Raw genomic sequence first — 21989 nt, forward strand, 5'->3', positions numbered from 1 at the left:
GGGGTGTGGTTCAAGGATAATTTATCCTTTTCCACCCAGGTAAAGAAACTCTCAGGCAGCTGCTTTGGCCTCCTTAAAACATTAAGGAGATTCCTTCCTCTTCTCCCTAGGTCTGCTAAAGAGACGGTCATCTGTGCTTTGATTCTCTCCCGCTTGGATTATGCCAACGCTTTGTATGTGGGCATCCCGGGATGCTCATTGAATAAACTCCAGGTCGTCCATAATGCGGCTGCCAGGCTTCTCCTTGGAATTGCCAATAGGAGTAGCGTGCGCGAACATCTTCGCTCACTTCACTGGCTTCCCGTGGCCGAACGGGTCAAATTTAAATCCCTTGTTATTGCCCATGGTCATGGTCCTGCCTATTTGCAGAAGCGTTTTTCCTTTTATGTCCTGCTGAGACAATTACTCTCATCAGCACTTCTTTTAGCTAAAGTGCCCCGCTTAATTTGCCATAGGCTGGGCGGTTGTTCCCTGGCCGTGAAAGCTGCCCAGGCATGGAATGCCCTTCCTTTTGCACTTCACAATACCCAAGACCCTGTGGCCTTCAAGAAACATCTAAAAACCTACCTCTTCATCAAGTGTTAGTTCGGTGACTCCTCTTGGATTCGCGCCGGGACACACCTCGGAGTAGCTGCGTGCGTTATAAAATTATATAACATTACATAACTTCTCAGAAGCAAGTAAATATTCAGGTAAAGGTTACTTGAACTTCTATTGTTTCAATTTCAGCCACTGTGTGTGACTCTGTATTTTGATTCATCATAACAATGAAAAATAAGTGTTTAAAAAAAAACAAAGGATACAGAACACTGCAAATAAATCCATATGAGAAATGAGACAAAAGCAACAAGACGAAAAGGAAAAGAATAAGATACATCTATGGAGGTGGTTTATCACTGTGCCATTGATGCTTTCCTGTGACTCGGGTCCTGACTATGGAAACTAGAGGGGCATATATATGAGCCCCTTGCACTGCTGTCACATCACTTTTTGCGACGCTTCGGTGGCGAAAATCAAAAAATCATATTTATGAGGTCACGCAAAACCACCTTACGTCCCTTTGAATGGCCTCACAGATATGGGACAAGGCAGCGCAAATCGATGCGTTGCCTTACTCTGCGTTAGGGAGGCGTTCCACGGGCATTGCAGTGGGTGTTCCCATCCAACACCCACAGATTTTGGACGCTTTCCCGATTTACAAAAACAGGTTAACCTGAGGATGTGCCAAAACACTACACCTCCCCAGGGGAGGCGCAACGAGGAGAAATCACTTTATTTCTTCTCATTATTTCCTCTTTCCATGTGTGCTACATTCTGCAACACACATAAAAAGAGGAAAAAGCCTCCCAGGATTGTTTTTGTGCAGGAAGGTGCCCCTTCCTGCACAAATACAATCCTGCCAACAACACAGGCACCCTTGCACCATGGTGCAAGGATGACTGCATTAGCGCTGGGCCGCCGAAAAGGCACCAGTGCTGGTGGGAAGGACAGAAATGCACCGTATTAGATAAATATGGTGCATTCCTGCCATTTGACGAAGGGCAGCACAGCAAGATGATATGCAGCGCTACCCTATGTCAAATCCCCATAAATGAGGCCCTGGATACATAGGTTCAAATCACAGCTTTCCAATTTGTCCATGTGCTGATCCTGAGCAGGGACGTAGCTTGGGCAGTAGGATTGAGGGGGGTGAGTTCCTGATTTTCCAACAATCACGCTGGCAATATAATATTAAAATAAATTATACGACAAGCAAGGCACATGAGAGGGGCTAAAGGGGCAGTAGAAAGGGAGACGAACGAGGATTGGTATGGGTATTAAGTGAGAGAAAACGCTATATTTTTTTAAATAACTAGGCCTGGGCGAAGCACTACGCTACGCTCGCGTAGTTTGCGAAGTTCGCGCTACTTCGCACTACGCGAACTGCACGTAGCACAGTGCGAACACGCGTAGCGTAGTGTTGCGTAGTGCTGCGGTCATTTTTTGCTTGCTCGCGGTCCTCAACAACAAGTTGGCGACCGCGAGCAAGCAAAATGACATCCCGGCGAGACTTTTTCCTTGTTCGCGATCGCGAGCATGGGAAATAAACCTCCCGGCGAGATTCCCAACGCGAGGAGGTCAGGTTTCTCATTGCGAGTGGTCGCGTATGCTCGCGACCGCTCGCGATGAGAAACTGCCAGTTCGCGTTGAGAAAGCTGCCGCTCGAGTACAAATCTACTCGAGCAGCAGAAAACTACAGCTCGCACTGTGCGAGATGCCATTTTCAATGATTGCACAGTGCCGGTTGCTTGTCCGCACTGTGCAATCATTGAAAACAACATTTTGCACAGTGCGAACATGTTACTACGCAGTTCGCGAAGTGCTACGCGTAAGAGGAGAGGGAGAGAGTGTGTGTGCGTTTTTGTCTGTGTTCATGTAAAGATTCCTGGTGAAATCCGACAGACACCTCAGCATACCCGACTGAAAGCCCCTGTACCCAACTATTTACCAGAAAATACATTTATTAGGGGGGTGTAACGCCCCAAATACCCCTCCTGAAGCTACGCCCAGGATCTTGTGCACTCCCATCCATTCCCTCTCCCCCTCGATTAAAGTACACAAGTTTACCCATGTATCTATTAAAACTGGGTGAGCCACAGACTAAACGCTGACACATAAAAAAGCCGGACAGTAGAAAGATAAACAATGACATGACAGGTACGCTGAAAGGAGGCAGCAAAGTGTATGTTGGCTTGTTTGAGCAAGGTTCAAGCAAAACTCACTTGAATGTGAAAGGAACATCACACGCACCGAGATTCGGGTGGAATTATTCAAGCATATGCTGAACTGGCCAACAAAGACATGACTCATAAAAATGATTTTTTAAAGAGACTAATCAAAATCAAAAGAGCAAGGACGGACATGGGTTTAATGTGTGTTCAAATCGAAATAGAAACTGAAAAAAAAATCCCTTCCCACCATTGATTTCCAATATAAACTGCTCTGTGTGCGAGCTCTCCTCCCCGCGGCGGCCCTCACTCATATGACAGGATCTTAGCAGTGCAGAGCTCGATTCATAAAAATAATGCGCCACTTTTAGTCGGAATTTCCACAGGGCTCACTACTAAGAAAAGTGCGCATCGGAGCCGAGGGGAGGTTGATTTTCCCGCTTGGAAGTGATAGAATCCCAATATTTGAAGGAAGCATGTTTACGCAGTGCTCGAGCAGGATCCAGACTCAACACCCCCCCCCCTCCCCGCCCCGTAGTGAAGGCCGAGGTCCGCATCACACAAAGGGGCATATCAACAACAACCGGCAATAATTATCGCAAAGCGCACATAGGGGCATATTAACAAGCCAGGCGATAAAATTATCGCTGCTTTAGCGGCAGACAACTGCCGCTAAAACGGCGATAATGGGCTTGATAATATGCTCTATGGAATTCCAATTGAAGCCCGTGTTAAATGTGAAGGACGTCTAACATGGGCTTCAATTGGAATTCCATAGAGCATATTATCAAGCTCATTATCGCCGTTTTAGCGGCAGTTTTAGCAGCGATAATTTTATCGCCTGGCTTGATAATATGCCCCTTAGCGCTTGGATAATTATCGCCGGCTAGCGTGAATTTTTATCGCTGAGATAGCGTGCTATTAGCAACGCTTATCTCAATAGCGATAAAAATCTACACGCTAACAGGCTAACGTGAGATTATCGCTGGAAACCCAGCGATAATCACACGTTACCTTGTTGATAGGGACAGGCAAACTTAGCCATGATATCCTCCTTCCATAGGATATCATGGCTAAGTCTGAAAATTAGCAGACGTAAAAAAGCAGCGTTAACCGCGGTTAGCGCTGCTTTTTATGTCTCTAACAGGGTTAGCGACATTCTTGATAATAGGAGAAATGTCGCTTAGCGACATTTCTCCTATTATTTTACTCTGGAACACCCCCTTTGCATCTCATTAGAGATGCAAGGGGAAGCGTAGAGTAAAAGGGTGCTAACATGCAAATTTGCGTGTTAGCACCCTGTTGTTGATAGGGCGCTAGTTTTATCTCTGCTTTTTTGGCTTTTAAAGCCAAAAAAGCAGAGATAAAGCCCTTGTTGTTATGCCCCAAAGTGAGCAGTGGAAGCGCCAGTTTAAGGGCTGGTAGACTGCGGTCTGAAATGCTTACTTTAGAAGCAGGCGTGTTTTCCTACCTCTAAGGGGCGCATCTATGAGGAAAAAGGAGATTAAAAAATATATAATCGGGAGATTGTAGCTCCCCATTAACTTCTATTGAAGCAGAGGCAATTTCAGACAACCAGAAAAATGATATTTTTTGTTTTAAGAAATGGGGAGTCTCCCACTAGCATAACCTAGGCCCTGCAGCAATGGGGAAGAGGGGCAGGGGGGCCCATTCAACCCAAGGTCAATGATATCTGTTTGATAAGGGAGACACAGGGGCTTTTCTTCACATTTCGAAGTGGGGCTTCATCACACCCCTGCACCTTTACAGTTCTAAATGGCTGTGTATAGTTTAAAGGAATGTTCTGCCTGTGGCTGAAAATGTAGTAGCGTGTGTTATTGTCACTTAAGTAAGTCCATAACACAACAGAGTAACATAAGACAAAGAAAAATAATGGTACAAAAACACAACAGGGCACAACAAAACAAAATGCAACACAACCACAGTACAAACACGAGAACAACACAATGCACAATGAAACAATACAAGATAAAAACATCACTGAACACAAATAACAGTGCACCACTACAAGAAAATATATGCAAAATAAATGCAATATAATTAGGCGGAAGAACACACCATCACATTAGAGCAAGAGAACCTTAAAGCACAATACAATGAAGAAGCAGCACAACACATCACCATCAGAGCAAAATGCAATGCAATAAGACAAAACAACACAGCACCACTACACAGCAACAGAATCAGAAACACGCAACACAAAAACACAACATAGCAGTGCAGCATGCAAAGAACTGAAATACATAAAACAAAATAAAACGATAAAAAATAGTCAAATTACACAACAGAATAAAGCAACATATCAAGTACAACAACACTATATAGCCCACTAACAGAATAGAACACTTTGACAAACGCATACAAATGTGCCACTAAGCAACATATTTCAAGAAAGTAGAACTAAACCACAACATAGAAGCACTACGCCACAGTACCAGAACACAGAAACACAGCACAGGCTAACACAACATAATTGTGCAGTTGCATAACTGCATTATTGTCTTGTTGTTTTTATATTAATTATGAATATATGAATTATGCTATGGCTGAAAATAGAATTTAAATTAACGATTTCTAATTATAAACAATCCCTCATGCTAGCTAAGAAAGAATACTTTTCTTTACAAATTACGAAAGCTAAATCTGACACTAAGGAGCTTTTTAAAACAGTTATGAAACTGTTAAACCCCAGGACGCCCAATGATCCTGTTGCCCCTGACTTTTGTAATACTGTCGCGGTATTTTTTCAGTCAAAAGTGGAAACAATTTTTCTTTCCCTGTCAGAATTGATTCACAAAAATCAAAATAATCTCACAACTAAAATCTCTCTTCCTCCGGTTAGTACCTTGGATCATTTTTCTCCTTTGGATATAGAGGACACTGTGAAATTTATGAATAATATAAAATCAGGTGCCCCCAGTGATCCTTGTCCTACATGGATTATTAAGCAGATTGCAGATATTACCTGTAGGGCTTTGACACCTCTGTTTAATGACATATTTCTTTCTGGAACTTTTCCAGTTCTTGGAAAAAAGCTTCAGTGCTTCCTCTATTAAAAAAACAGTCTTTGGACCCTAAGGATCCAACTAACTACCGTCCTATTTCCAGACTTCCCCTACCAGCCAAAATGCTAGAAAAAGCTATTAACAGACAACTTAGTGATTTTCTTCAGTCAAATAACTCTTTGGATCACTCTCAATATGGTTTTAGAGCTCATCACAGTACTGAGCAGGCACTTCTCAAATCCACCGAGGAGATTAGAGAGGTGATGGACAAGGGAGGGAACGCGATGCTGATCCTATTAGACCTATCCGCGGCCTTTGATACCGTTCATCACAAGGTATTGCTCAATCGGTTATCAGAGATCGGGATAGGAGGACAAGCATGGAATTTGCTCTACTCCTTTCTGAAGGATAGATCACAAATAGTTGAACTAAATGGCGATACTTCTGAACCCTTTTCTTTGCCATGTGGGGTGCCGCAGGGCTCATCTCTCAGCCCTACACTTTTTAATATCTATGTGGCAACCCTGGCTGGTATTATTAGATCGTTTGGGTTTCAGCTCACCTCCTACGCAGACGACACACAAATTGTGTTGTCTGTGATGGAGGGAGCTGAAAAGGAAACAGGCGCACGTTTCTCAGATTGCATGGGATCCATCTCTAGGTGGATGTCGGCAAATTGCCTTAAGCTAAATTCAGCTAAAACAGAGGTTTTGAGATTTGGCAATAATCCTCTGATGTGGACACCTGACTGGTGGCCTGACATGCTTGGTCTCTGCCCTACACCTTGCAGGAAAGCTAAAAACCTGGGTGTGGTGGTAGATGACAAACTCAACATGGGGGACCAGGTGAGCAAGGTGACGTCGGGATGTTCTATGGTACTTAGAATGATCAGAAAAATCAGGTCATATCTATCTGAGGGGTGTCTCAGAACGGTGGTGACTGCACTTATATTATCACGCCTTGACTACTGCAACAGTCTTTATGTTAATATGCAATCACAACATCAAAATAGGCTGCAGGTTATTCAAAATGCTGCTGCCAGACTGTTGACCCGGACTCCCAGGACTGTGTCAGTCAAAGGAGTACTAAAGAAGCTGCATTGGCTCCTTATCCACTTGAGAGCTCGTTTTAAGGCCTTGTGCATAGTGTTTAGAGCCTTGAATGGGACAGGTCCTGAGTTTCTAAAAAATAAGTTTTTCTGGTACATTCCCTGTAGAACTCTTAGATCTACTGGGGCTAAGCTAGTGAAAACACCTTCCTTTAAAAAAGTAAACTGGGGAGGCAGAAGTTTTTTTTACAGTGCGTCTAAAATCTGGAACGAACTCCCTTTTATGCTAAGAAACTCCTCGGATTTCAGTTTTTTTAGGAAAAGTCTTAAAACATGGTTCTTCTCTCAGTTTTAGTTCCTTGTTAGCGTAGGTTATCAGTGCTTAGCGCCAGGACACCGTAAGGTAATCGTGCGCTCTATAAGTCATAATAACATAACATAACATATTGGTGCACTGCTGTACGCTCGGGTGGAGGTTTTAAGTTGTCATGTGTTGACGTTTTATTTCATTTTTGGAGTAGTGTACTGTGCATTCAATTTTCTTTGTTGTGTTGTGAGGTCTGGCTGCGTGAACATGCACAAATATTATAGTCACAAATTGCCATCTCCAAAATCGGCTTTCATAACACAGTGGTACCTTTTGTACTTGTACAAAGTACTGCCTTAACTTGCCACCAAGGACATGTAATAATGGAAGCCAAATATGCTTTGTCATCGGGCTCAGGGGCAGAACAAATAACTAACTAAATGAAAAGAATAACTAAATACATTTTAATAACTTCAGTAAAATAACTGTGGCTCTAGAAGTAGAAGCTCAACATATTGACATGGCAAAGGATGGATGAGGAATAGCAGAAAGGTAGCGGGAGGATTATACAGACGATATAAATGTAAATAGTCAATTGGTAGGGCATGATTTCTCTGCAACCTGGGACATTATTACATTTTGCATCACAAAAACAAACCAATAAACATGCAAGGCTCCTCATAAATAAGCAACATCACAAAATAAAATGATGGACGGAGTGATTAAACTTTTTAAACACTCACCCCCAGTCACAGATATGGGTTTAATTCATCGTTCTTTTGCTCACTACACCACCCCAGTTTGGACCCAGCCATATGTAAATCAGTCTTGACCCTGCTCCCCATCAAAAGAGTCCAGGTCCTACCTGGATCAGAAGCAAGCAATTTGGGGCCAGTTTCCGGGTATCACCACTCATCAACCAGGCTAGCTTGACTCCAGTGGGGCAGCGAGCAAGGGAACAACATCTGTGCAGACCAGTAGCCACAAAAGGCACACATAACAACATTACAAAATAAAATGATGGACTGAGTGTTGAAACTTTTGCCCGGTTCTGGTTTGAACCTGGGCTTCTATGGGAATTCACAAGGGCATATTATCAAGCCCATTATTGCTGCTTTAGCGGCAGTTTTCTGCCGCTAAACCGGCGATAATTTTAACGTCGTCTTTGATAATATACATCTAGGAGTTTATCCTAGCAACTTTTAAAACCTTTATCTAATCCCTTCCATGGGTCCTGTGCGAACTTGTTTAAGAACACTATCATCTTTGGGTCCAGTTTGGGTGTGAATACCATGTTGTCAGATAAGGTAGGTCTAGGACATTCGGATTTCATACATGTCCTAACATCTGTAGGCATATCTTTTCCAAACCAGTGCTCTACATATTGAGCTACATGTTGGGCCCGTGCCCACTGAGGTGAAAGGGGATGTTTGATTAATTATGGATCAAACATATAACCACCATATGGATTCTTTGGGCTTTTATCTTCATCCCGTTCTTCATTTTTATTATTTTACTACATTTTGCCTCTCCCTAGACCGAATCGGAGTCGATATCTGAAGAACAACATATTTCAACATTTACATTGCTTTCGGGAGTCATCACATGGCATCACCATGTGGCCTCTATTTTGGTCTATACAGTCTTTTCCAGGAGATTTCTTATCCTCAGCTTCCTTTTTAGCTCTTATGAATTTGTAATTATTTTTTCTTTTACATGCTGAGGATACTTTCTCACTAATATACTTTCTTTTTAGTGTAAGCTTACAAAATTATTTTTCATATTTCCATGCACTGCAGAGTTTCCTCCAGTTCAAACAATCACTTTCTGCCAATGACGCAATGGCCCTTCCACCATACCATGTAGCTCATCCTCAATAAACATAGCATCACAAGGTATGATATCTGTATCACCCTTTATTTCCACAAAGTAATTTACTTATTAAGCGGATTATAATAAATTCAAAATCTATTTTATCAAACAAAATAATGCCTTTGAATTGCAATATGCTCAAATGCTATTGTAGGAAAAATCAGATGACCAAAACCCAGAATCCAATCTATCCCAAAATATGTCCACTATTTTAATACATTTAAGACATACAATTCAACTTGACCCAAAATGGCCCTATACGCTTCTCATGCTACATGTACGGCAATTCTCATTGGGTCAAAAAAACAACTGCAGCATGCGCAGCACTCATTGAGGCTCACCTCCATGCCTCAAAACCAGCAGCTGATAGTACTCTCAGTCAAGCTGAAACAAAAACAGCAACCTGGAGTTACTGCGCGCTCTCCTTTGTGTTCGCCTCATATATTGAAAATATAAATGAATGAGCCACTAATAAAGAACCCATAATTCACAACTGTAATCCTGCAATTAATTAAGATCATTTCACAGAGCAGTAAATCACTGACTCTCCATTTCACACAAATTTAAATGAAGGAAACTCCATTCTGACCGCAATAAAACAGTCCCATTTACACTGGTGCAGCACAACTTTGCCCACCCTGTACATGCCACAAATACATCACAACTTCATAACAGGTACATGATATGAATGTGCAGTTAGAACACGAGTCTTATATGGTCAAAGAATATTAAAATAAGTGTTGCATTTGACTTTATTGCTAAAGTGCATTTACGGTAGGATTAGTGAATTTTCTAAGACTTAGGTGCCGATTCCGATCCTGTAAAACCTGGGTACGAACCGTAGGACGGAGCGTTTTCTCCGTCCGACTTGTACCCGGGAAAAACACCTTACAAAACCGCAAGTACGATTCGTACAGAAACACCATTTCCGTACGAATCGTAAAAAACACCGACCGGCTAAAAGATACCCACAATTCGGATCCGGGACACCGCGTACGCGACATTCGCACGGAGTCAGGCAGCGTTTTACGGATCAGCAAGTACAATTCGTACCCACAGCACTTCGCACGGCAAAATTATTACGGGACCCAAAAAGTGCCGGAAAAGCTAAGTACGCCGCGATGCACGATGAAAAGGGGGCCCGGTACGCACCGTACCCCCATCCCTACACATCCGCACCGTACCCACAGCCCCCCCATGTACGCACCGTACCCCAGCACCCATACGTGTTCGCGCCGTACACCCAGCCCCCCCGTAGGTACGGTGCGGACCCCCACCCCCGTAGGTACGGAGTGTACCCCCACCCCCGTAGGTACGGTGCGGACCACCACCCCCATAGGTACAGTGCGGACCCCCACCCCATAGGTACGGTGCGGACCCCCACCCCCGTAGGTACGGTGCGGACCCCTACCCCCATAGGTACGGTGCGGACACCCAGCGCGTAGGTACGGTGCGGACCCCCACCCCCGTAGGTATGGTGCGGACCCCACCCCCGTAGGTACGGCGCTGACCTCCACTCCCGTAGGTACGGTGCGGACCCCCAGTACGTAGGTATGGTGCGGACCCCCAGCGCGTAGGTACGGTGCGGACCCCCACCCGTGTAGGTATGGTGCGGACCCCCACCCCGTAGGTACGGTGCGGACCCCTACCCCCGTAGGTACGGTGCGGACCCCCAGCGCATAGGTACGGTGCGGACCCCCTGCACGTAGGTACGGTGCGGACCCCCACCCCCGTAGGTACGGTGCGGACCCCCAGCGCATAGGTACGGTGCGGACCCCCACCCCCGTAGGTACGGTGCGGACCCCCACCCCCGTAGGCACGGTGTGGACCCCCACCCCCGTAGGTACGGTGCGGACAATTCACAGGTGTGATGGAGTCCAAATCTCGATTGCTCAGCAGAGTTCTGATGACATCTAGAGTTTCTTGCTGGGGAATACAAGTATATAATGACTCAACATCAGAACTGACCAAATAGTCAGTTTCCATATTAAACTCAGTGTCAGGCAGCATCCTAAGCACATCAGCAGTATCTTTCAAATAGGTGGGCATCTCACAGACCATAGGACGCAAAAAATGGTCCACAAATGTAGAAAGGGGTTCTAATAGAGACCCAATGCCCGAAATTATGGGGCGCCCTGGAGGTGGTCTTTGGGGCTTATGAATCTTCGGCAATACATAAAAATACGCTATTACCGGATACTTTGTAACAAGAAAGTTGGCTTTGTTGTCAGTTATCCAACCTGCTGTCTTCGCGTCTTCCACAAGATCACTGATTTGTCGTGAGAGTCTCTCGGTAGGGTCAGTTCTCAAAGGTGAATAGAATCGTGAGTCACCCAACTGATGGAGACATTCAGCACGGTAGGATGATGTATTCATAACAACTATGGCACCGCATTTGTCAGCAGGCTTGATAGTGATCTGCATATCACTCGCCAAAACTTTGAGTGCATTTCTCTCATTATTAGGTAAATTATGGAACTGAGGGTTATGGCTTGGCACTGATGTATTAACCTCATTTTTCAAATGCGAGGACTTGAGGTGGAACCATGTGCGCAGAAGGATGAAAAAGGGAACGAGTCTTCAGGCCAGTATTGACAAGTGCTGTATCCAAATTAGTGGAGTCTCTGCCCTTGAAAAAGAAATGGAGACATACTTTCCTAAAAAACTGTGCTAATTCACACTGTGTTTGAAAGGAGTCTCCTTTGAACCTGGGAACAAATCCAAGGCCTCTATTGAGTCCTGCATGTTCATCACATGTCAGAACCCGATCACTCAGATTGACCACTAGGCGCATTCCGAGCTTTTTCCTGGTTGTGATGTCAATTTTTTCTTGCTCTGATGGCCTTGGGGTCATCAACGCCATGTGTCTGTGGCCCTGCGCTGTCCACTGCCTCCGGCCTCAACTGCGGACCACCAGGGCTCATACATCAAATCGAGTCCTGACCGGCCCAGACGTCGCATCACCGCAGGAGGCACACGCCATCACCGCAAGGACCACCTCCAACCGCCATCTGCCAGAGTCGAAACTGTGGTCCTGACAGACTTACGGAGTTGCTCACACCTGTCGTTGATGCCATCATCGGCTTGATACCCTGATCAGCACTCCAGGTGCCACTAACTCAGTGCACCGCAAGTCATCGTCCGTTACTGATTGAGTTTTGTGCTGTGGAGAGGTTGCGCAGCAATGTCATCTCAAGCAGTGTGGGAGACCTGGGACGCTGATGAGGAAGATGATGCAGGTCTAACACACCCCACTGCATCTGCATCAGGAATATCTCGAAGGGACACAATCCGAGACTTTTTCTTCACATGAGTGCGCTCATCCCTAGTACCCCAACCACAGTGCACTGCAACTCACGGACACTTCTCTTCGCATGTTGGGTGTTTCTCCGGCTCCCTCCATGTTGCTCAGCAGTTGATTGTTGCAGTATGCAGGTGTTTTCAATTTCCGTTGCACTGGTGTCCACTGTTCAAGTGGTTGCCAGCCCAAGCATTCCGTACGTGCTGGCTTACACTCACCCCACACACATCCAGCACAGGCGTCACTAAACATGTGGCCCTGCCAATAAAGGGGATGGGCGCACGTGCCCATAGCCAGTTCAACATGATATATGCGTGTGTCCCTGTGGTCTTGTTGTATGCATGAGGGCCCTGGGTAATTACGACATTGCATTGTGCTGTGTACAGCAGACGCAGACATGTCACCGCAGGCAGTGGGTTAGAGCTTGGACATGTAGCTTTGTCGTCACCCACTCAATTCGTAAGGGAAGTTGCCTGGGTGGCCGTATGCAGACCCAACATGTGTGTGTGTGACTGCTATTTGCATGACCCTGGGCGTGGTTCTGTACTGTGAATGTGAATCTGCATGTGTCTATGGCAGTGTGGGTCTCCTTTGTGGTGTGTAGATGGTCCCTGAAGGGTAATAGACACCAACGTATGTGATCTAGTTCGCCTTCCATGGGTTCGGACCCCAACCACACCTGTTTGGCCACCTCCTTTTGGCATGCTGATACATGGCATTGGGGTGCCATGGGTGGGTAGGGGAAGTGTCGTGAGCCAGCTGTGCTTGCGGGTGCATCCTGCCGTGTGGTTTGTTGCAGGCTCTGTATTCTCCTCTGAGTAGCTTGGCTGCCCGGGTCCGGGTGGTGGGTTGCGTGGGATGTCCATGGGCTGTTGTACGGCGTTGGTGTCGAAGGTGTGGTGGTCCTCTCCGGTATCACAGATGTGTTGTCTTCTGTGCTCTGCTGGAGGTGTCGTGTGCCCCTCTGCAATGTGAAGGGGAGACGCATGTTGACATTGTGTTGACATGTATGTTGGCGCATGTTAGACCTGGCATCATTGGCATGAGTCTCTCCTCCATTTTTTTCTGTTGGCCTCCTCTGTTTACGATGTTTTGCTGGAATATTGCTTTGGGCACTGTGCCACTGCTGAATAGTGCCACAGTGCAAGTGCTCCCTATGTTAAATTGATACATTGATTGGTGTTACCATGATTGGCTTGGTTGACTTACTGTTCAGACCCTAGTCTCATGCACTGCGTGTGCCAAGGGCATGTAAGTTAACTACTGCTGGTGGGCTTGCAGCACCGGTTGTGCCACCCACAGAAGCAGCTTGTAAAATGTGTCCCAGGCCTGCTATCGCAGAGCCTGTGTGCAGTCCCTGACTGCCATGTCGACTTGGCAAGGAAACCTACTTGCCAGTCTCTAAACCCTTCACTTTACCACATTTCAGACACCTCTATGGTAGGCCCTAGGCCTGGGTGCATTGTTGGTAAAAGGTAGGTCATGCCCTGATGTGTGTGGCATGACCTAATAGTGAATTACAGCCATTTTCATTTTCACTATTGAAGGGCTACCTGCTTTCCATAGGCCAGAATGGGCAGACTGATTATTAACTCCATTATAATCTTATCTGATTCAGGGAGCATGGTAGCGGTTCGAGTTTAGTATCCCTGAACTCAGAATTTAATAGCACATCCTTTAGGATGGATGGTTTTTAAATTCTGTGTTTGAAAATAGCCCTTTTAGAAAGTGGCTATTTTCTTGTCCAACTATCCACCGGTCTCTGCTGGTTTGGTGTGTGTGTCAGGGGCTGGGTGGCTCCAGAGGTCTGAATGAGTCAGTGTGGGGTGAATGAGGCATTTACCTTTAGAGTGGGGGAAGAGTAGTCCCTGGTAGCCTGCCCTGCCTGACACAATGCTGGCTCGACCTCCTGCCGGGCGACTGATGGCCCTGCCCATGTCAGTGCCTTACTGGCTCCGCCTCCTGCTGGGCGGCTGATGACCCTGCCCTGCTCAGTGAATAGACTAGGTGCCTCGGCCTGGCAACACCCACAACAAACTTGAGATGGGGGGAATTTCCCTGCTTGGACAAAGGGAACAAAGCAGAAAAGGGGTATAAAAGAAGGACCCCTGAACCAAAGAACTTAGATCACTTCTGACAAGGAAACCTCTACCAAGGACAAGAAGCCTGCTGATCCAAGGACTTGCCTCCCCCTTCTGCCAGTGTGCTGTTTGCTGGGGGGAACCTGAAGCTGCTTCTTTATTTTTGCCAAGGGACCAGGAGAGAGGAACTTAGTGTGTACTCTCAAGCTTGCAAGAAAATCTCCAAGGGCTGGAAGAGTGCCAGCCTCCTGTTGAAGTCACAGGGCTAAAGGACTTCACCCTCTGCTGAATTGCTTGTGCACAGGAGGAATCTGCAAACTCGATGTCGATGGATGCCGCCGAATCCAGCTCGACATCGTGAGTACGGCTCCAGTGTTCCGGCCGCCGTGCCCGATCGACGCCAGTAGCGACGCCAGGGAGTAGTGAGTTCGGCTCCAGCTCCCAGTGACCCCGTCTCGACGCCGCTGCTGATTGCATCGACGCTGCGCCCTTCTCAACGCCGTGAGCGCTGCTCCGGCCCGACACTTCTCGACGCCGCTGCAGATCGCCCCGACTCCATGGCTCGATCGACGCCGACCTCTCGACGCCGTGGAACATCGTGTTTCTTCATTCTCAAGGTACTGTGTTGTGGGGTCTGTTGCAACTCCAGGCTCGACGTAGCACTCCTCGCGGATTGACACCGAACCTCGGGAATATCGTAAACTCGACGTCGTGTGACTCCTGCGGGGTCACATTGTTGCCAAGAACTGTGCTTTATGAAGAATACTTACTTTTGTTGCTAAAGAACTATTTCCTAAAGAGAAACTTCACCTGAACTATTATTTTTCCTTCCAAAGAGTATTTATTTAGATTGTGGTATATTTTTAGCGCTACTTGGTCTTGTGCTAAGCCTTATATAAAAATACTTATTTTTTATAATAACTCCTGTGTTGTGTCAGTTTGTAGTGTATTCACTTTATTACTGTATGTGGTCATAAATGCTTAATACACTGCCTCTGAGATAGGTCTGTCTGCTCTGCCAAGCTACCAAGGGGGTGAGCAGGGGTTATCTGAGTGTGTAATCCCCTTGCCCTGACTAGAGAAGGTGGGTCCCTATTTGTCAGAAGTGTATACCTCTGCCAACTAGAGACCGCCCGTTCTAACATTGGTGGTCAGCGGTGAGGATTTGAACTTTGCATTTATGACTCATGTGCAGTGATTAGTGTACGCTACATAGTGAAAGCAGACCATAGCGCAGCCACAATCTATTTTGGTAGGATCTTCTATTTTTGTTCTCCGCTTTCCTGGAGCTTATTTTTTTTAAACACTGCCAGTTTTGACCATGGATGATGCCGGAGCTGCTACCCCTGCTGTTATTGTTGTGGAGGAATTTGATAAAGAATTGATAAATACCTACAAGAAAAAGGTGCTAGAGCAATTTTGCAAGCAGTTTAAAGTTCCTACCACAGGTCTCAGAGTGAAAGGGGGCTTCCTTACAGCGCTGAAGGCCTGGTTAGAGGCCAGAAATCCCTCTGATCCGGTGGTGGTACCGGAAGAGGAAGAGGAAGTGGAAGAGCCCATGAATGGGCCAGTGGCATCTCCCGGCAGCAGTGTTTCCTCTAAGGGCCTTTCTCCTGAAGAGTTGGAAGACAGGGAGAAGGAGAGGGGGTACAAATTAGGAGATGGCAAAACTTAAATTAGGAGGGCAGTTGGAGTTAGAGAATGCAAGAAGCAGGAGAGAAGCTGAAATGGAGAGCAAAAGAATAGATTTTGAAAGAGAGAAATTAGCATTTGAACGTGAGAAGATGTTGAGGGAGATGGAGCTTAAGACTAAGAGTTTAGAGTTGAATCTCTCTGGTGGCAGCACTCCATCTGTGCCAGCAGAAAGTAGGTTTTATTTTCCCAAAGATGTGATAAAAGATTACAGTAGAAATGAGGATATTGGTCAATGGTTCAAAGCATGTGAGTTAGCATTGTTGGCCCACCGGGTCCCTGAGAAAGATTGGGGAGCGGGGTTGTGGGGTCGCTTTGTCAATGAAGGGAGAGATACCTTGTTGGACATGCCCGCTGAGGATAGGATGTCTTATACTCATATGAAAGATGCGTTAATGTTAAGGTATGGCTTAACTCCAGAAAAGTACCGACAGGCCTTTAGAGAATGTAAGAAGTTGCCTGGTACTACTTGGGTTGAATATGTGTCCTTTTTTTGCAGAGCTATGGATGGTTGCGTAAAGGGTAGCAAAGTGGATAGTTATGATGCTCTTTATGATTTGTTTGCATGGGAGCACTTGTTTAATAACTGTTTTCCAGAGCTACATCAGCACCTTATTGATAGCAAGATATCTAACCCTAGAAAACTTGCTGAGGAGGCGGATCGCTGGGTCAGTACCAGGGTCCACAAGGGTCCAGTGGGAGACCCAGCCAAGGGTGGGCAGGGTCACCAGCAGAAGAGTGGGGGGGACAGGGGTAAACAGAGGGAGTTTCAGAAAGGGCCCCAAAGTAATCCCCAAGGGAACCAGGGAAGGATTCCCAGCCTCCCCCTGTAAAGAAGCCAGAGGTCCCGACAGGTAAACCTGTTCCCAGGGGCCCCATGACCTGCTACGTTTGTAAGCAGGTGGGACACCGTTATTATGATCCCCAATGTCCCATGAGGGATTCGAATGCACCACCACGTGCACCCCCCCCGTCAGGTGACGAATGTAGCCCTGGGAGGGAACGAGATGGGTGCCACCGGTGGGTGGGGTCCTGCAGAAATGTCCCCGGTCTCTTTAGGAGACGTGGAAATGGTCCCTCCAACCCCTCTGCCTAATAACACTAAGAAATATAGGCAGTGGGTGACCATTAATGGCTATAGGGTGGAAGCTCTCAGAGACACCGGAGCAAGTGTGACAGCTGTCAAGTGTCACTTGGTGTCCAGAGAGCAGGTGGTCCCTCATGCATTCTACCCCGTTGTAGCTGCTGACAACTCACAGAGTAAGTGTGAGGTAGCTCAAGTTCCTTTTGAGTGGGGGGTTCTCAGGTACTCTTCAGGTTGCTGTGAGGCCTGCCATGCCTGTTGATTGTCTCCTGGGCAATGATTTGGAGGACTCCCCTTGGACTAAGGTGGAGCAAAAAGCGCATCTGGAAATGTTGGGTCTGCCGGAGTGGGCTTGTGCGACCACTCGGTCCATGTCAGATAGTAAGGGTTTTGATGGGGCCCTGGAGCCTGAAAGTATGGCCCAGGGCCCAACCGTGAAGAGAAGAGGCAGGGGGCGTGGGAAACCGTCCCCCATCATTCCCACGGTCCAGGAGGAGGCAGACCTTGAGGGGGATGCCCTGGAACCTACAGGGGAACAAGTTGCTGAACTGGGAGACCTGCCCGAGCTGACTTATTGGCAGCAGGATGGTGGTCCCTCCAGGGAGTAATTTTGTGCCGAACAGAAAGTGTGCCCTTCTCTTGTGGGTATGAGGCAGCAGGCCTCAGCCCAAACAACAGGTGATCAGTCAGGGTCACATTGGATTTACTGGGAGAACGACCTCCTGTATAGCGAGCCTAAGGCTGCTGAGCCTGGGTCAGCCTGTGTGCTGGTGGTACCCCAGAGCTTCAGAGCCTTCCTACTGGGGTTGGCTCATGACGTTCCATTACCTGGACATCTGGGGCAGGACAAGACCTATGACAGGTTTGTCACCCATTTTTAGTGGTCCCAGATGAGAAGGGATTCAGACATCCATTGTAGGACCTGCCAAACTTGCCAAGCAAGTGGGAAAAGTGGGCGGAAGCAGAAGGCTCCCCTCCAACCTTTTCCCGTCATCAGTACCCCCTTTGAGGCGAGTGGGGATTGACATTGTGGGGCCACCGGACCCCAAGACAGCCATGGGCAACAGGTTTAACCTGGTCTTGATGGACCATGCCACCCGGTACCCGGAAGCCATCCCTCTCCGCACAGTGACGTCCCCCGTGGTGGGACGGGCACTGATGGGTGTTTTCTCCCGCATGGGGTTCCCCAGAGAGGTGGTGTCAGACCGGGGCACCAACTTCATTTCTAATTATATGAAGTTTCTGTGGAAGGAGTGTGGGGTAACCTACAAGTTTACCACTCCTTACCACCCTAAAGGTAATGGGCTGGTTGAAAGATTCAACCGGACCCTAAAAGGCATGATTATGGGCCTTGAAGAACCAATGGGGCGTAAATGGGACGTCCTCTTACCATGCCTGCTGTTTGCTTACCGTGAGGTGCCACAGAAGTCTCTAGGGTTCAGCCCCTTTGAGCTTTTGTATGGACACCCGGTAAGAGGGCCTTTGAGTGTGGTCAAAGAAGGCTGGGAGCAATCTCCCAGGAAACCTCCCCAGGATGTATACAGTTACATGCTGGCCTTTAGGAACCAGACTCGGCGCTTCAGAGATCTTGCTCAGGCAAATCTGGAGGCCAGCCAGGAAGAGATGAAGCGGTGGAACGACCAGAATGCCACTCTGGTTGAGCTTCAACCTGGTCAGAAAGTTTGGGTCATGGCCCCTGTAGAACCTTGTGCGCTCAAGGACAGGTGGACCGGACCATTTGAGGTTGTGGAGAAAAAGAGCGATGTCACCTACTTGGTGGACTTGAAGTCTCCCAGGAAACCCTTGAGGGTCCTACATGTCAACCGGTTAAAGCCCCACTTAGAAAGGTCCGAAGTGGGCATGCTCATAGCCACAGATGCTGGAATGGAGGAGGAGAGTGAGCCTCTTCCTGACCTCCTGTGTGAAAAAGAGCAAGATGGGTCAGTGGATGGTGTTGTCCTCTCTGACACACTGACACCTGAGCAGCAGCAAGATTGTCGCCATCTGTTGGGACAATTCCCTGATCTGTTCGCCTTAATCCCTGGAGTCACTCAGTGGTGTGTCCACGATGTGGACACCGGGGACAGCACTCCTGTGAGGCACAAAGCCTACAGGGTGACTGACAAGGTCAGAGCATACATCAAGGAGGAGGTCTCCAAGATGTTTGCCTTAGGGGTGGTTGAGTCCTCTAGAAGTCCTTGACCCAGCCCAGTGGTCTTGGTCCCAAAGGCTGCAGCACCTGGTGCCTCACCAGAACTTCGGTTCTGTGTGGATTACCGAGGACTCAATTCGGTCACCAAGACTGACGCGCACCCCATCCCCAGAGCTGATGAGCTCATAGATCGGTTGGGGGCTGCCCGGTACCTTAGTACGTTTGATCTAACATCTGGGTACTGGCAGATCGCCTTGACTGATGGGGAAAAAGAGAGTTCTGCATTCTCCACACCAGATGGGCACTACCAGTTCCGGGTTATGCCCTTTGGGATGAAGAATGCCCCCGCCACATTCCAGAGGTTGGTCAACCAGGTATTGGCTGGACTGGAGGATTTCAGCGCCACCTACCTGGACGACATAGCAGTGTTCAGCGCCAGCTGGGAGGAACACTTGCGCCACCTCCAGGAAGTGTTGTTGGCCCTGCGCAGAGCAGGCCTCACAATCAAGGCCAGTAAGTGCCAGATTGGGCAGGGTTCAGTGGTGTACTTGGGGCACCAAGTAGGGAGCGGCAAGGTGGCCCTCCTGCAACCCAAGATAGATACCATCCTGGCTTGGGAACCGCCCAAAACCCAGACTCAGGTGAGAGCCTTCTTGGGTCTCACGGGTTACTACAGGAGGTTTGTCAAGGGGTATGGCAACATTGTGCACCCCTTGACCTCGCTGACTTCCAGGAAGCAGCCAAGACTTGTGATCTGGACTGACGCCTGTCAGAAGGCCTTTGACACCCTGAAAACTGCAATGTGTACAGCACCGGTCGTCCAGGCGCCCAACTTTTCCAAGGAGTTCATTGTCCAGACGGACGCTTCAGAGCATGGTGTGGGGGCTGTTCTAGCACAGAGGAATGAGGAGGGCTGAGACTTACCTGTAGCCTTCATCAGCCGGAGGTTACTTCCCAGGGAACAGAGGTGGAGTGCAATAGAGCGTGAGGCATTTGCTGTGGTCTAGGCGCTGAAGAAGCTAAGACCCTACCTGTTTGGGACTCACTTCCGGGTTCAGACAGACCACAGGCCCCTCAGATGGTTAATGCAGGTGAGGGGTGAATACCCGAAGCTGTTGAGGTGGTCCATTTCCCTACAGGGGATGGACTTTACGGTGGAACACCGCCCTGGTACAGATCACGCCAACGCTGATGGTCTATCCAGATTTTTCCGCCTTAGTGATGAGGACCCCCTAGGTGAAGGGTAGTTCTCCCCACATTTCAGCTGGAGGGGACACGTGTTAGACCTGGCATCATTGGCATGAGTCTCTCCTCCATTTTTTTCTGTTGGCCTCCTCTGTTTACGATGTTTTGCTGGAATATTGCTTTGGGCACTGTGCCGCTGCTGATCAGTGCCACAGTGCAAGTGCTCCCTATGTTAAATTGATACATTGATTGGTGTTACCATGATTGGCTTGGTTGACTTACTGTTCAGACCCTAGTCTCATGCACTGCGTGTGCCAAGGGCATGTAAGTTAACTGCTGCTGGTGGGCTTGCAGCACCGGTTGTGCCACCCACAGAAGCAGCTTGTAAAATGTGTCCCAGGCTTGCCATCGCAGAGCCTGTGTGCAGTCCATGACTGCCATGTCGACTTGGCAAGGAAACCTACTTGCCAGTCTCTAAAACCTTCACTTTGCCACATTTCAGACACCTCTATGGTAGGCCCTAGGGCTGGGTGCATTGTTGGTAAAAGGTAGGTCATGCCCTGATGTGTGTGGCATAACCTAATAGTGAATTACAGCCATTTTCGTTTTCACTATTGAAGGGCTACCTGCCTTCCATAGGCCAGAATGGGCAGACTGATTATTAGCGCCATTATAATCTTATCTGACTCAGGGAGCATGGTAGCGGTTCGAGTTTAGTATCTCTGAACTCAGAATTTAATAACACATCCTTTAGGATGGATGGTTTTTAAATTCTGTGTTTGAAAATAGCCCTTTTAGAAAGTGGCTATTTTCTTGTCCAACTATCCACCGGTCTCTGCTGGTTTGGTGTGTGTGTCAGGGGCTGGGTGGCTCCAGAGGTCTGAATGAGTCAGTGTGGGGTGAATGAGGCAGTTACCTTTAGAGTGGGGGAAGAGTAGTCCCTGGTAGCCTGCCCTGCCTGACACAATGCTGGCTTCACCTCCTGCCGGGCGACGGATGGCCCTGCCCCTGCCAGTGACAAAACTGGCTCCGCCTCCTATTCGGCAGCTGATGACCCTGCCCTGCTCAGTGAATAGGCCAGGTGCCTTGGCCTGGCAACACCCACAACAAACTTGGGATGGGGGAATTTCCCTGATTGGACAAAGGGAACAAAGCAGAAAAGGGGTATAAAAGAAGGACCCCTGAACCAAAGAACTTAGATCACTTCTGACAAGGAAACCTCTACCAAGGACAAGAAGCCTGCTGATCCAAGGACTTGCCTCCCCCTTCTGCCAGTGTGCTGTTTGCTGGGGGGAACCTGAAGCTGCTTCTTTATTTTTGCCAAGGGACCAGTAGAGAGGAACTTAGTGTGTACTCTCAAGCTTGCAAGAAAATCTCCAAGGGCTTGGAGGGTGCCAGCCTCCTGTTGAAGTCACAGGGCTAAAGGACTTTACCCTCGGCTGAATTGCTTGTGCACAGGAGGAATCTGCAAACTCGACGTCGACGGACGCCGCCGAATTCAGCTCGACATCGTGAGAACGGCTCCAGTGTTCC

Source organism: Triturus cristatus, chromosome 3_2 (genome assembly GCF_964204655.1).
Source record: "Triturus cristatus chromosome 3_2, aTriCri1.1, whole genome shotgun sequence".
NCBI lineage: Eukaryota > Metazoa > Chordata > Amphibia > Caudata > Salamandridae > Triturus > Triturus cristatus.